Raw genomic sequence first — 12,924 nt, forward strand, 5'->3', positions numbered from 1 at the left:
AAGCATTTGCTAACCAATTGAACCACACGCAAGTGTGAGACAGATATAATTTCACAGCCCAGTTAAGTAAACCTGGCTGATAATGTGTACTTGACAATAGAAGATAAGGCTATTAGACAGCAATGGTAGAGAGTATATGCAGGAAACAGCCGTGACAGCTGCGCTTTGTTCTTTGTGTACCCAAAAATGCAGAGAGTTTCTTATCTCAAAGATATATGAGTGTGTTCCTGCATTCCCTTGGCACACATTCACAGCCTGCTATGCACCTGGCATTGATACAAAATTTATTGAGGAAGGAAATGCCATATTTGGTCTCAGAGATCTGGCGCGCTCTGATATGGTACAAAGTTTGCTGATGCCCTGTACGCTATTTGCCTATTAGCATATTAATGTACTAAAATTGTAATCTGTTCAAATTAGTTCAAGGACATTTTACGTGTTCTGAAAACTGAGGTACATTTTTTATCATCTTTGTCAGAGGCATTTTCTTTGTTATGAAAATCAGTGGCATCATTTGTAACTGAAATTGGCACATGAGCAAACTTTTTCAGACACCCAACCAGAAAAACACAATGCATCAATGGCAGTATCATTATGAATTCAAAATATTTGAATTACATCAAATGATTTGGAGCGTACTGCACCTTCCACACATTAAATGCAAATTAGAATGTTGTTCCAAAAGAACACCACCCACACTGGCAGTTTCTCTTTATTCAGAAGTATTTCAAAGACATCTATTGCTCTATACTGCATGTCACTGCACTGAGGAAGTATTAGCAGCTCATATCCAAGAATTGCTTTGTGACTGCTTTACTCACATTTGATACCCAATTTCTTTTAACTCCCACAGCTGCCAAAATAAATCTATTTGAACTCTAACCTTAAGGTCAGCTTAATGGATTAAAACTTTGGCTTAAAACTTCATACTTTCCTCATTACTACTAGACAGTTTACTTGATCTGTCTGACTGTGGATAACCTGATACTGTACCTCTGTCACTGCTGACTCATAGATATTTGTTGCTGTCACTCAGCAATAAATGCATGACAAAGACTTGAATGTGCCATTGGTATTCATATTGAGAAGTGTCTTGCCCGTTCAGACTGCACATGCCCCCTTCAGATTTTTGAGCCAAAGTTAATTTTGAATGCAACTTCCAATCAGAATGCATCTTTGATAATTAAGTTGCATGATTGTTGTAAGTAAATGTTGTTGTTGTTTTTTTTTTTGTTTTTTTTTTTTACTAAATCTCTAGATAGAAATCACCCATTCATATCTAAATTTGAGCCATCTGATTCAGTCACACCTTCCATAGATTATTTGTTTTAAAATTAAAATCACCTACCCACTCTCATGTCATGCTAAATGTTTTTCCTTGTGGAACACAAAGAGAAATTATCAAAATATCAACTTCTCTTTCCATTCAACATAAATGGTGATCAAGTTCAGTTGCAATTGTATTTTTTTTATATATTTTTTTTTAGAATTATAGTTTATTTTAAAAATAAATCTGTATTGTATAGAATTTGAACCCGTTTCTCTTTGCTTGCAAAAAAAAAAAAAAAAAAAAGTTAGCGTACTGTTAGCGTAAACATGAATGAGAAAATGCAAAGTTTCTTCATGTGAAGAAAGCTACTTGTGCCCCCTCAAAAAATAATAAATAAATATTCATATTGCAATGCTACATTTATAGTTAAGACTACAATTGTCCCAAATCAACTTTGTAACAGTAAGCGTTAATGGGGTGTAACTGTTTTCCCCTGTTGTCACTCTCGAGTGTAGTTTTATCTGGCCTGCAGTATCAGTATTCCAATTCTGCCATCCAAATGGCTTCAGACACCATCAGCACTGACGTTTCATGTTATTGGAAGAGCTGAATTTCTTTTTCCAGCTGTTATCAGCGTTCCCGAACAAATGAAGTGGGGTTGGGAGGATAAAGCCATTCTGCCAGTGAACAGCAACCTGAAACTGGGTCATACTGGGCACATATCTTCAACCCTTCATGATCATTATTTCAGCTCTATTTTTGTGAATGCACAAAGTGTAGCAGTACGCGCTACCACCTTGCACTACATCTTTTCCAATTTTCATGAGCGCTAATTCTAAGTGTGATTTTCGTGCCAGCACAAACTGCAAGTGGGCATGGGTCGGAGTGTTTGTGCAAACTGTAACTGTATTGTATCTTAATGAAGTGTGCAAATCGCTTGTGTGGGTGTACATGCATAAACTGTGGGTATATTGTACTGTATGATAATGAAGTGGTGCAAAGAGCAAGTGCAGGTCAGGGAATTTGTGCTATCTGTGGGAGTATGTGCGCAAACTGTGGGTGTTAATGATTTGGCGGAAGCACAATTTGCCATTTTCCTGAGAATAGGTCATTGCACTAAGATGATTCAAAAGCAGGTCTGTTTTCAGCGCAGTCTAAACTCAGTTCCTGGATTTGCAGTTTGGAGATTCCACCAACAGGTGGTTATAAAGTTCATGTTAAAAAAAAAATATAGTGTAACATCAAATTATGTCCCTGACGATCAGAGTTGTAGCCATCTTATTTAACAAAAATGTATGAGATTTGTGTTCAACTATTGTGATAAGAAGGAAGGCGGGGCAGGGCCATGAGGACACACAGCCAGCCCTGAATCGGGCTAATCAGCCAGGAGGGGGATAAAGGTGAGAGAGAGAGAGAGAGAGAGAGACACGCACACACGTGGCCGCGCTGCATGTGTGTCCTTTTATGTTTTATGTTGTTTTAAGTTAATTTTTATCATAAAACATTTATGTGGACTGTTCAGCCAGTTCCCGCCGCCTCCTTGCCCATCCTTGAACCGTTACATTGGTGCCAAAACCCAGGAGGGTGGCGCTGTCGTGGAGTCCTCGCCACTGTCATCTGCCAACGGAGCAGCCGCGGCCGTTTGCCTAGGGACGGAGGGGTCGCTGCCTGCCGGCCAGAGCCGGAGGAACCGCTGCCGTCCACTGAGATGGGGAGGAGCGGTTCCGTCCGTCTGCTGGGGGAGGAGTGAGCTGTCATCCACCAGAGGCCTGAGGAGTGGTTGAGGACCGGGCGACAGCATGTCCGGGAAACGGCGAGCAAGTTTTCTCTCTCTCTCTCTCTCTCTCTCTGTCACTCCGCCTCGCTCTTTCCCTCTCCCCTTTCCCTCCCCTCGTCTCTCACAGGGCTTCGGAAAGGCAGGGAAGACCTGCTGGCAGGCACGGCCGGAAGGGCAATGCCCCCCTTCCAGGAAGGGAGGGCATCATGCCAGGGGTTTCCCTAACCTTAGTAGGGCGATGGAGGAGTGTGAAAAGGAGGAGGGCGGGGCAGGCCCATGAGGACACACAGCCGGCCCTGAATCGGGCTAATCAGCCGGGAGGGGGATAAAGATGAGCCGGAGGCATCAGTTCGAGAGAGAGAGAGAGACGCATGCGGCCGCGCTGCATGTGTGTCTGTGTTCGTTTATGTTTTATGTTGTTTCATTTTTATCATTAAACCTTTATGTGGACTGTTCAGCCTTGCCCATCCTTGAACCGTTACAACTATTTATAGGTCGTGGTTTATTTTTCAATTCTTCTTCTTCTTCTTCTTCTTCTTCTTATTATTATTATTATTATTATTGTTTATATTTTACAATTGTATTTATGATCTACTTTGCATTGGTATTTTTCCACCTGTTGTAGATGCAGAGTGATTTTTATGTCACTGCAAAAGGGGCCGTTGAAAGAAGTTTGGATTTGGTATTTGATACCATTTCGTTATTTTGATTATATTTTTGTTTCGTTTGAAGTGTCATTTCAATACAGAAATATTTTGGTTTAATTTTTTGTGTGTCAATAAATAAATGTTTGAAAAAAACTGTTCAAAATCAAAATTGACCGGTAGAAGTGAAGTCTGTGCCGATACAATCATTGTTAATACTAGCTGTGATTTGTGTCAGTAGGTGAAAATTATTTATAGTACTTGCATTCCCTATAATTAAACGGAGCATACAGCATATCCAAATCCTGATGAGAATAACATTTTCTATGCATATAAAAGGAGCATGTCCATATTTCTGTTATTCTTATTCACTGCATACAGTCCATTTACATAATACCTTTTTAATGTGCTGTCTTTGTTTGTATCGCTGGTGCTTGTGTGAATAAACTATATAATAGGACGCAGACGTTGCAATAACTGGAGAAAAACCTCCGAATTAAAATGCACTTGACCCAGCCCATTAGCAAGTTGCACGGTCAATTTCACCAAACCCACTTGCACCTAGATTTAGCGCATGCTTGCACAAAATACTAAAATTTCATGCGTTAAACACTTATAGCATAGCGATGCGCTTAGCGCTCTTAAAATAGGGCCCTCTTTGTTCCATGAAAAGCATAAGAACATTTTTTGAAAAAGTACTGGCCACTCCATTATAAGGAAAGTAAATGAGGATTTAGGCTGTTAAGCTACAAAATTACATAAAAGCATATAGCAGTTTCATAAAGTGGTCCATATGACTCTTACGCAATATTCCAAGTCTTCTGAAGACATATGACAGCTTTGTGTGATAAAAATCCTCCCTGCTGTTGTAGCTCTCATATCATATTAACACTTTTCAAAGTCAATACATGTTACATCTCCAATACACAAAGGCTTAGACATCTCTGGCTGTTATGTTCTCTTAGACCCCGTTTCCACCTCGTATTAAGATGTGTTTTTAGTGATCGGATCACATGTGGTCAGCGATAAATACAGGTCTAAGTGGGGTCTAAAACGCTTTGTGATTGGATCACATATGTGGTCAAAAATGCATCTGAACGCATGACATTTGATGTGAAATGCTAATCCATCCTGGCAGCAGTGAAGCACCACCTCTCGGCTGTCTTTCAATTTAGCCAGTTATGGAAATAATCGTCGATCTGAAAAATAAAAAAAGCATATATACTGTATACACAAGCGTGAGAACTTCATGGATCTTCTTCAGTGTGTCTGATATCAACATGCAGGGACACTTATGAGAAGCACAAACATCTGCAGCTCAGGTTAATATAGGTAATTCACTAAAATAACTGACAATTCTGCTCGAAATGTTGATTTTGTGCTTAGATTAAATTTCAGCTGCATCAGGGAGAAATAGTACGCCTTTTTTCACATTGTCTTTTCTGACATTGTTGAGGTTTATTATCATGCAGGAACACACTGACATAGTGAATGATGTATGTTGTCATGAAACAGAGTCCCTCCACTACAAATCCGATCGCAAGTGGTCACTGGAGACGCATTTAAACGACCAGGTGTAAACAGCGATGTGTCTCACCTTACCACATGTGATTGGATTACCCAAGACGCATCTTAATACCAGGTGGAAACGGGGTCTTTGAAATCCTAACATGACACTGACATGGTTCCATGTTGTGAACTGTCTTTTTTTTACCTGCCATTCTTTCTCTGTATTTTTCTTTCTTTTAATTTGAGTAGCTCTACATATCGGAGCTGTAATGCTGAAATTGGACCTTATAAGTGCTGAAAATGTGTCATCCTGAGGGTAAAAGCTCTTTGTCTTTAGATGTCTGAACAGCTGATAGTTTTCTGAAATGCCAGACACATAAAGCCCAGCTGTCATAGTTTATGTTGGCTATTTCCAAAAAGGTGGTCCCTATTCTTTTGCCCTAGGACCATAAAATCATGTCGTTAGTCACCGCGAGGTGTGTGTAAACAGGACTCTGTCTGGGCTGACAGGGTCAGGACAAAGGCATATAGTATGGACAGTGACCTGCAAAGCCCATTGCATCTACCACTGAACATGGGCAATAATGAGATGAGACAGTATTACTAGTAGACCTAATTCTGGGCTAACAATAGTAGGACTGCAGAGGAGATATCAACAGAAGTTAACAGTATTGCATATACATTAAAAACAGGGATTGGCATGCGCTTGTAGCAAAGGGGCATTTCTAGTGAGATGCCATGATTAAGTAGTGACCACCACTGTGGTATTTTAAAGATATAGAGAGTGTTGTGACACTTGTTAGCATTTAGGCTGCTTAAAGAGCTCTATGCATGTGTTTTTATCTCTTTCAATGTTACACCAATACTGCTGTCCCTCTCTTGTATGTGCGGGCAATTGCGGCCAGCTTCTCCGTCTGCAGTAAACAGTGTGGAGCAGATTACTCTAATGCCCCATAATCACAATTACATAACCAACACACTCATCCTTTGTTTTGATTTCAGATTCTCTCCATTGCACTCTCTTACAGCTTTGCTTTCTAATCAAACAATGCAGCATTGTAGGGAAAGCTTCAGGGTTACATTTACCTTTCATCAGCCATCAGGAACAAAGGAACGGGGGGACTCTGCCATGTTTGTGCATCCCTTTTGGTTGTGTTTTAAAATAATTTCATATTCTCAGACTCGTTGGATAGCAAACACATTTTTCCACATCAAAGATAAGGTTTCCAACTAATTAAATATACAATGGATCTCAGTCCAGGGTTGTTATAGTTTTGATCTGTTAACTTGGTTTTCGTTTCCATTTCCATGTCTTTTCAGTTTATTTTGCTTTTGTTGGTTCAACTGTTTTAGTTTTTCATCTAGTTTTATTGTTATCTAGTGGCATTTTGCATATCTACTGAAGGCAGTTTGTAAAGGTGTCAAATTCAGTAATTATTGTGCATCAAAAACTATAACTCAAAATAATTTGTAGCCATTATTATTTTCCTTCAATTAGTTTTGGAGTCATAGAAATGCATTTTAGTTAAGCTTCAGTTTTTCCAATTTGTTTATTTTTTATTTTTTCATTTCGGTTAACAAAAATGTTTTCATTTATTTATGATAATAAATAAATTATAGATAATTGTCTCAGTCAAGGCCAGACCACCATGTAAATTTAGGGGGATGCATCATTCCCAACATTCAAATCAGTGGTTGACTGATAAGCGTTTTCTATGGTTGATTCTCAAAATATTATACTGAATATATATTTATATCCTTTGTCTCAATAAACAACAGATTTTAATTAAAGTAATAGTTCACCCAAAAATGAAAATTCTCTCATCATTTACTCACCCTTACCATCCCAGATGTGTATGATTTTCTTTCTTCTGCAGAACACAAAGATTTTTACAAGAATATCTCAGCTCTGTTGGTCCATACAGTGCAAGTAAATGGTGATCAAACATTTGAAGCTCCAGAAACCACATAAAAGTAGCATAAAAGTGTCCTCTGGTATGATCTATTTGGTTTTAAATAAGAACAGACCATAATAGAACTCCTTTTTCACTAATAAATCATGGCATCAGCAGTCTTCTTGGCGATCATGATTTCAAGCTTGATTACATGCTTGAAATCATGATGGTGCTTAAGACTGCAATGGCAAAATGAACAGTGAAAAAGGAGTTATATTTTGGTCCATTCTCACCCAAAACCAATTGGATAGCTTTTGAAGATTAAAAAGATTATTTTTATGCTGCCTTTATGTGCTTTTTGGAGCTTCAAAGAGTTGGTCACCTTTCAATTGCATTGTATGAACCTACAGAGCTGAGAAATTCTTCTAAAAATCTTAATTTGTGTTCTGCAGAAGAAAAAGTCATACACATCTGGTATGGCATGAGGGTGAGTAAATGATGAGAGAATTTTCAAGAGCTAATCTTTGAACATCTTAGTGTTTTCAAATGGAACAGATGGCATCTTATAAAAGTGGCAGCATTGGCAAACCCCTTTTTTTTTCATGGGGCTGATGAACAGCTTTGCGTGACCAGTGAGGAAGTGATTTAGGGTGCCTCCTCAAATAAGAGGAGATACGAGGTGAAGTGTTAAAAGCCATTAAGGAGTATTGAGCAGCCTGCTTCATCTTCTTAAATGGCAAGTTCAGTTTCAGACTGTATCCTTGACCAAGGCTTCATCACATGTAAAAGCAGATTGGATTAGTGCATACATTTGCATTGAATTAACACACATTTATTTGGACCCTCTTAGTGGCATATGGTTAGGTATGGCACACATCATGACCTATTTTTCTTGTCTAGGGAGATCTAGAGGTCTAGACTACCGGAGGGCCTTAGGCATCCCCACAATGGCCCCATACCTGCCTTTACATTGCACGTTAATTTGCTGTTCTCATTTCGCATTTTTACACCCTTCAATTGGTCTTTGCGTCTATATAGCTGCCTTTACACTACAAAGACATGCATTGATTCTGGAGTATATAAAGTAAATGTACATATAAATTCTACAGTATGTTAAAAATGATGTACCATACAATGAATATTTAAAAGAAATGTCTCATGTTCCTTGAAAAGTGTTGTAATGTTCTAGTGTGACAGCACAGAGTACTTTCCCAGACTGTGAGGTCCTCCACATCCTGTCAGACTTGCATAGAAAGGGTTTCAAAAGGGGCCTGGGTAGCTCAGTGGTAAAAGACGCTGGCTACCACCCCTGGAGTTTGCTAGTTCGAATCCCAGGGCGTGCTGAGTGACTCCAGCCAGGTCTCCTAAGCAACCAAATTGGCCCGATTGCTAGGGAGGGTAGAGTCACATGGGGTAACCTCCTTGTGGTCTCTATAATGTGGCTCGTTCTCAGTAGGGCACGTGGTGAGTTGAGCGTGGATGCCGCGGTGGATGGCGTGAAGCCTTCACACCCGCTATGTCTCCGTAGTAACGCACTCAACAAGCTACGTGATAAGATGCGTGGGTTGGCGGTCTCAGACGCGGAGGCAGCTGGGATTCGTCCTCCACCACCCGGATTGAGGCGAGTCACTACGCGACCACGAGGACTTAAAAGCGCATTGGGAATTGGGCATTCCAAATTGGGAGAAAAAGGGGAAAAAAATCAACAAATAAATAAATAAATAAAAAAGAAAGAAAGGGTTTCAAAGAGAGCCGTTACCCATATACCATGACTTGGGCACACCTGTTACGTTGGCAGTTTCAAAATGAGCACAATTCCAGGAATCCCACAGTTTTAGCACCAAATGGAAACTCCCATGGACAAGACGAAGACCTTCCCCTGTCATTCACTGAGGGAGATAAGGAGAAAGCACTCAGTCAAGGGTAAAAAGGAACTTCAGCATCTGTTTTATAACTGCTCACTGAACAGTACCAGAGAGGTTTTAGTTACAGTACATACATACAAACATATTTCACACATTCATAAACATGCAATTTCAGCAACCAAGCGAGCTACAGGGTTTTACATTAACTTCACTAAGAAAGCGTGTTGATTAGGAAGGTAAAAGGTGGAGGTGATGTCTGCTCAATTATATGTGTGTTGCACATGCTGAATTATTTCAATCAATACTTCTTTGGTTTTTCATTCATCAAGGCTGCACTGCTAATCTTTTCGTTCTCAATAAAAGGGACAAAATACTAGACCAACATTTAAGAGGGGTTATGATGGGTAGATGTGGTTAATTCAAGGGTAACTGTTTAATAAGATGGTTATTATTAGATCAGAAGTTTAAGAAAAGTCCAAGAGGAGAAAATTACAACATTAAAACCCAGCTGGTAAAACATGGAATGCTTTTGGTACATTTCAGATGAATAACTTGCTTTTACTTGAAACAAAGCAGAGCCCGGTATCTTTAGTACTGACATGATGAGATTGCTTTCATTTATACTTTTTGTACCTAAATACACCTAAACCAGTTGTTCTTGCAGTAAAATGCTTACTCTAGGTTAGCTTATGGATTTTACTGTGAGTACTAGTTTAAATTGATTTTTGTTCAAAGGTACAGTGAAGTATAATGAAAGAGTCTCTTTGAGATTCAAATGCATTGCTACATTGTAATAGGCTGTACTTGCTTGATTACCTTCTAGCTAAATGTGAACTTGGAACCTTTAGCTTTTATTATACTAGCGGCACTTTCAGGCTCAATTCATTGCTCTCCTTTGAAGATATGGCATATATGAAACTGCCATATGTGATTTCCCAACTAATAGATTGCAGTGTTGACACCTGATCTGCTTTTCTGAGACTTGTTTAAAGACTTGCTGGCAGTTATGATGGTTTATGTTTAGTTATTCAATTAAGTTCCATTTCTTGGACAAGAGAAAAGTGAAAAGCATAGACATTTGTTCTTTCTTTGCTGTTATGCAATTGACTGGGATTGAAATGTTGCCTGTCTCTAAAAGTTTCAATATGTTGCCTATTATTTCATTGGTAATATAATTCTAATTCTTTTGTATATTGATCCTAAATGATCATTAATTTATAATCCTAAGAAACTGCAGCATTTAGTATCATGTAAAATTGTATTGCTCAAAATAGTTTCAATTTTTTTTAATGGATTTTTTCATTGTGGATTAGCAGTGTTTGCTTGTCAAAACAGTTAGCCATATTTTTTCAAATTACATTTTATCCCTTCAAAGAATTTTCCCACTTTTCAAGACTGCACCACTGGCATCAGATAAAACAGATATAGATTTTCATCCGAGGCACACATATTGCTCTTTTCTTTCATAATTTCAATCCAACATGAGGAGGGCATGATCCCTCCAGTGTCTGCAATGGGCCGATATGATTTGTTTCTGTGAAAGACAGCTCCTATTTCAAAAGCAGCGCTGAAATCAGATATTTTCTAAAGCAAGTTGATGGCACAATAAAAGCTTATAATTATTAAATGAATGAGTAATTGAGAGGAGAAGGATGAAGGGAGAAGTGTTTGGTTTAGGGTTACAGCTGAAAAGCTGCATGGCTAATTGTCCTCTTCTGAACTGGACCATAATAAAAGCGAGAGTATGGCAGTCTGTTTTCAGTGTAGGACCCTGGGAATAATTTCTACCCATTTATGCAGGAACATTATGTAAGACCCAAATTGTTTGTATGTCCCTTTCTGGAATTTGTTAACTCCACCCATATTTGGCCTCATGGATATTTTCAAAGATGCCTACATGCTTTATTTAAAACACACCTATCATATTTCATGGCTATATAGGCCAAAGACAGTGGTCCCACATTCTAGTTTTTCAAAGTATACTCCATTGACTGCGAGCCCGTATGGACACATTCGCCGTAAGTAATCTTCAGTGCAGTCAATCCCAGGCACATGAGTAGACAATGCTCACAGGTATGTGTGGCTAGAAAAATGGAGGTTGCATTTTATTTTACAGTACATGTACTTTCAGTATACATAAAGTGTACTCAAGAAAGTACAGAGTAATATTAGGTAACTACATGTACTTAATATGGGTTAAGGTTAGGTTTAGGGTTATTACCTAGTAATTACTAAAATTTTTGTAATTATATAGTATGTAACTGTAGAAAAGTACTCTAAAATAAAGTGCTACCATGAAGCTGCACGTGGGCAGTCCGCGCTGACTGTGCAGATGACGAAACGTGCGTCAAATTTATATGAGTGGCATGCAGACAATCAAATTATACTTTGGTTGTAACCCTAATCCAACCCCTAACAGCAAATGCAAATCTTGTGATAGTTTCACAAAACCACAAAATACATTATATTAAATGTTTAATGATATTAAGCACTTATACTTGACACTTAGTAGACACATTATTAAGTGGGACTGGATATTTTGTCCAAAGCAACTCACAATGCTAATTACAGCGACACTCCCTGATGCAACCTGGGCTTTTGTGCCCTGCTCAAGCGCACAGTGGTGATAAGGGATCTTAGTAATGCTCCATTATGAACGAACTGAATCATTCAAGTGAGTGAGCGTGTGAAGTGTAACTAAACTCAAGTGCAGATGTTTGCAATAGAATGTTCACCCACATTTGACTGAGAAAGCTCCATTGTGTTAGAATCAGTCAGTTCAACTCAGCATGTTCCCAGAGTTGCCGAGATCTCCCGAGACAGAGGGCACAGGTCCAGCATTGTGCACTATTTATCGTGTAATGGCCGAATGAGAGTTGGATATTATGGTAAACCTATAAAAGGCCAATGTTGTGTATGAACTCCCCTAATGCAGAGGTGAAGAATGACCCCCACTCGGCCTCTAACACATCCTAGAAAACGAACCTATGGAAGATGAAATTCAGTGCACATGCACGAATTACTATTTTCATTACCAGTCATCTGGATAAAGAGTGGGAGAGGAAATATTATATAGCCACAGGTCTATGTGGTGCAGACTTTCTCTAAGGATCTGACAATCCCCTTATCTATGACTGCAGCCCACCCTGACCCTCTCTGTGCATATCAGGGTTATTAATGTATTTAAACTAAAACTAAGATGAAAACTAATATTTGAAAACATTTTTGTAAACTGAAATAAAATAATTAAGGTAAACTAAATGGAAAATTGAAAGGAAACTAGAAACAGTGGTAATGTATGTGGTACCAGTAAGGTGACAGATACTGCAGCTTCTGTCCTCAAAGATTTTGCTTATTTTAATTGTAAATCTAAACTCTAGCAATGTTTTTTTTTTCTTGAAAGATTGCTTAAACATTGGTTCAAGATTGCAAGTAATTATATAATTAAACAGACAAAGAAACAAATAACAAGCAATAGAGTAAATAAAAATGAACAAAGATACAATATATATATATATATATATATATAAAGTTGGACAGCATGCAGGTACTGAATTGAGTTGGTAATCAGTTTTGCAAATCCTGCAGAAAGACTGGTATTGGGGTTTTTTTTTTGTGGTTTTTCTAACCCTTCCTCCCGAACATTAACCACCCCACCCCACCACCCAACACAAACAGATACCCCAGTGGTCAAATACAATGACAAAGACACACAAACAAACAATAAAACAGAAGAAAATATTTAGAAATGCATTTAAAAAAAGTATATGTTCAAAAACAAAAAGGCTACAACATACGCATTTAAAACAACACGTCTCCCTCCACTGTCCCTCCCCGAGAGCCCTCCAAAAAGGCCAAATAGCTGCCCCACCTCCTGATGAACATATCCATGTTGCCTAGCCTTCTATATGACAACCCTGCCCATCTTCTCGCACCACTCACGAAATGAGGGGGCTCCAGCTGA

Source organism: Myxocyprinus asiaticus, chromosome 5 (assembly GCF_019703515.2).
Source record: "Myxocyprinus asiaticus isolate MX2 ecotype Aquarium Trade chromosome 5, UBuf_Myxa_2, whole genome shotgun sequence".
NCBI classification, from domain to species: Eukaryota; Metazoa; Chordata; class Actinopteri; order Cypriniformes; family Catostomidae; genus Myxocyprinus; species Myxocyprinus asiaticus.